Source organism: Callorhinus ursinus, unplaced genomic scaffold (assembly GCF_003265705.2).
Source record: "Callorhinus ursinus isolate GAN/ISIS: 27379988/994484 unplaced genomic scaffold, GSC_fseal_2.0 scaffold6, whole genome shotgun sequence".
NCBI lineage: Eukaryota > Metazoa > Chordata > Mammalia > Carnivora > Otariidae > Callorhinus > Callorhinus ursinus.
This window is the reverse complement of record NW_027397068.1, coordinates 53,300,430-53,304,781: the sequence shown is the minus strand read 5'-3', so window position 1 is coordinate 53,304,781 and position 4,352 is coordinate 53,300,430. Positions and strand designations below refer to the sequence as shown.

General features: G+C 42.2%; 1 pseudogene; it reads left to right on the top strand.

The window, feature by feature from the left end:
* Positions 1–1,135: 1,135 nt before the first annotated feature.
* LOC112814282 (serine/threonine/tyrosine-interacting protein pseudogene) lies at positions 1,136–3,801 on the top strand (annotated as a pseudogene).
* The last annotated feature ends 551 nt before the right edge of the window (positions 3,802–4,352 follow it).

The window sequence follows — 4,352 nt, the reverse complement described above, 5'->3', positions numbered from 1 at the left end:
CATTAATTTTAGCATTTCCAATAAAATTAAGGAGAGTTTCGTGTACTATATTTTATTTTATGTGGTTCCTGAAATTCGGAGCATTATTATTTTTTGCATAAACAGATAAATTATGTCTATTGAAAATATGTAAACTGCCTGATTTTTAAAGGGAAAATATTGCTTTCTGTTTATTAAAGAGCACTTAAAAATTTTAATGGACTACGAATTAATTTAACTCAAAGCTGATCTGTAGAAACATGAAATCCCATGGAATATTTTCCTTACTTCAGACAAACCCCAATTCCATGCAAACCTCCAGGGAGAATGAGTTCCTGGTTTGTTTTTCTGAAGCTGAGGCATTCTGCATGTAAGGTCATTACCTGTGGCTCTTTCTGGATGTGGTGCACAGGCCGAGTGTCCATATTGGAACTGCCAATTCTTTTGATGACCCTGCCCATTTCACTACTATTGGGCTACAACTCTTAATCAAAGTCACTTCAAAGACCCCAAACAGATTGATTCACATGTGAATGCAACCCAAACTGTCTTCCAAAGGAGGAGGGATTCTAGTCTTATGTTCCTTTGAACCTACTGTTGCTCATTTACTAGTATTTACTTTGCATGGCCTATTGCTGAACCATGGAAATTGGAAAACAAACTCCTATTCAGCAAGTCATGTCAAAGGTGACTGCGGAGCCCGAGAATTGACTGTGGGACAGACATTCTTTCTGATCTGGAGGCCTCTTCTGCAGCACTGCTGTCTCCACAGTTACATACCTGTCCGTGGAAGCCTTTCGTTTATCTCGTCTATGTGGGAAGTCCTAGATGATGCCATCAATCTGAGAGATGAGAGAGATGCCCATGTGACACTCCAACAATGGTTGTGGGGGTCGGGAGGGGAAGAAGAGAAAGAAAGAAAAAAAATTAGCCAATCCTGAACAAAGTTCTTTTGAACTATACCATGGTCATAGAGAAGATCCCATAGGCCCTTCTGTTCAGAAACATACTTTGTACTCTGCCAAACACACCGTAAGGCAAGCATTTCCACTTGAGAATAGAACATGGATACTGTCCAATGACTCAGGGAAGATTGGACAGGAAATAATCACATTCCTGAATTTTCTTTAGGGGGAAATCAGATTCCCTTAGAATAATGCAGCTGCAGCACGCCATCACTGCTTACCGGTCATTGATGAAGACCATATTTCCTGTTACTTCTTCTTATGGCAGAGTCAGTAGAGGGGTACCCAGGATGTTGTGTTTGAATGACTTGGGTGTTCTGTGGCCCCCAAACCAAGGCTGCTGGTATTTTTACTAGTCTGGAATGCACATTGAAAAATGTTAAAATTGGATTCTTTTGAGATGTATTCAAACACATTTTAAAGTTATTTTGATGTAAGAAATTCACCAACCCAGATTGAATGATAGATCTTTTTTTTTCCTGAAAAAAATACTTTGAATATGCATTTTTTTTACTCTATGAGGTTGCACGTTTCAATCATGAGATTGCACGTGAAAGTGCCTGGGAAGATGTGACATGCTTCTCAGCCTCCCCGCCATCATCACCGGCTCCACCATCAGCAGCACTAACAGGGCCCTTTGGAAGCAGAGCTGAATGCTGTGTCTATGATGGAAGCCAAGTCTTGTTCATGTCACTCGAATTGAGATGAAGATGAAGCTTTTCTTATGCGAAGGTCCTTGACGAAGAGCTTTGCTGCCAAGCTAACAGTGCTCCAGCCAGCTGACCCTTAGGGCAAGGTGCAAAGTCCATCTGTTTACACAGTCTTTTACTCCATGGGGGTCAATTTGAGAAGAAATTTCTCAGACATGATATGGAGGAGATGTGAGTGTGAATAGTAGTGTTTATTTAGTTTATTTAGTTTTTTCTATCTGACATATTTTATAAATATTCCAAATGCCTACAAAAGTAGACCAATGTATTCATTTAAAGCATCACAGGATGTTATTTACAAGTCTAATTGAATCAGTTCTGTTCAATGAAAGGATACAATTTTAAATACAGACTGAAAATAAAAATTCGATTTCCTTGTGACAGGAATATGCACTGTGTTTTAAACAATTGTTTTAATCATCATTCAGATCTCAAAATAGCTGAGATAAGAGCAGATGAAGAGATAAAAATAGCAAAGTAATCCATTGAGAGACCCTATGGAGAATCCAGCATCAACTACAGTGATCTCATGTGTCTTCTGTAGACTATCTCTCCGCCCTTGGAGTTTTGCTATTGCAGAAGTCACTGAAGTCTTCTGCCAGGTCATTTCCATGCACACCATGTCCTTCCACTTATATTCCAAACTTCCTACTAAGACCACCAAATGCTTCACACCACGATCTCATTCATCTGGGTTATGTCACTCTGGAGTGGCGTGTGGATATATTTCCTAGAATGTCCTCACTGGGCCATGAGTGAGAGTTACTAGATTTAAAGAACTCCCTTGTTGTCATAACTTTAGCTAAAAGCTTAAGCGGTAGTGACTGTATACATTTTAACAAAATTAGTGGGACAATCGAACCAAGAACCCAACTTCCCTGTCAGCCTAATTTTTCACTCACCAGATCACATCAGCCCATGAACGTGTATGTACCTGTGTGGGGGGTGGTGGGATCTGGAGGGGCCGGGTATGTATGCAATAAAGTGATCATTGGTATGTGGAACCGGGAGAAATCACGTATTGGGTTTAAATAGTATCAGAGGTCTTGAAATAGCTCTACTCAACCTCAGGCTTGGTTTTTAATTTGCATTTTTCTCCTCTTTACGATAACTCTGAACGTTGAGCTACAAGTGGCACCCGCTGGAGATGGCTTGTTCAGGCGTAACTAATGAAAATATTTGGTAGGGCTCTTGCTTGTGCCCGACGCTGTGGAGTGTGAGGGGCGCAGAGACTCATGGGAGGGACACGACAGCAGCATGGCAGCTGGATAAGAGCCGCCCACCCTCCTCTTCCCCATCCGTCACTGCCAGAGTCGCTGGGACCCTTAAGTCTGCATGTGTTAGTTGTAAGCCCGCTGCCCGCCCCGTCAGTCCTCCGGTGCGCCCATCCTCCTTCCTTTCTCTGCCACTGGCCGCCCGACGTCGGAGACCGGAGACCGGCGACGGGATAACTCCCACTCCCCACCCCACCCACAAGCCCCGGGGCCGGACCACGGAGGATGTGAAGCTGGGGGTCCCCTCGCTCCCGCAGGGCAAAGAAGATGCCCGAAGAACGGACCTACCCTATGAAAAGAGAGATGCAGGAAATTTTACCCGGATTGTTTTTAGGCCCATATTCTTCTGCTACGAAAAGCAAGCTACCTATATTACAGAAACATGGAATAACCCCTATAATATGCATAAGACAAAATATTGAAGCAAACTTTGTTAAACCAACCTTTCAACAATTGTTTAGATATTTAGTCTTGGATATTGCAGATCATCCAGTTGAAAATATAATACGTTATTTCCCCATGATTAAAGAATTTACTGATGGAGAGAAAGTTCTTGTCCATGGAAATGCAGGGATCGCCAGGAGTGCTGCCTCTGTTATTGCATACATTATGGAGACATTTGGAGTGAAGTACAGAGATGCATTTGCTTATGTTCAGGAAAGATTTTGTATTAATCCTAATGCTGGATTTGTCCATCAACTTCAGGAATATGAAGCCATCTACCTAACAAAATTAACAATACAGATGACATCAGCACACAAGATAGAAAGGTCATTATCTGTTCATTCTGGACTCACAGGCAGTTTGCAGAGAACACAGGAAGAAAAAGATGGTTTGGGAAACATGCACATGGTGGCTGCAAAGAATGGCTGACTCAAGAGCAACAAACATTATAGGGGATGTGAATTTCTATTTGGGAGGGAGAAAATACTAGAGACAATAATAATGTAAAATGGTAAAAACAAACAAAAAAAAAAAAGAAAAAGAAAATATTTGATGGCCGTGTCCACTGGGCCAGTGTTACTCCAAGCACTTGAAACGCCTTGCTTCATGTAAACCTCACAAGTAACCTATGCGGTGGGTACTACTGTTTTTTCCACCTAACAGATGAGGGAATTAAGGCTAAGGAGCTGAAGCAACTTGTATCTAGCAAGTGGGGGTTGGGATGACTCCAGAGCCTGCATTTTTAATCCCCGTGCCCTGCTGCTTCCTCTGTGCAACCTGCACCCACTGCAATCCAAGGTACTGGGTGGAATTCAACACCCAGTACCTTAGGGAGATGCTCCGTCGGAATTAATGGAGGTCAGTTTTTAATGGAACAGCTTGGGACATGGCTAGACACCCATTAATGTGGAATAACCAAGGAAACATCTGTCAAAAACAAGCCGGTTTGGACACACAAAGATCACTTGTTATTTGCAAAA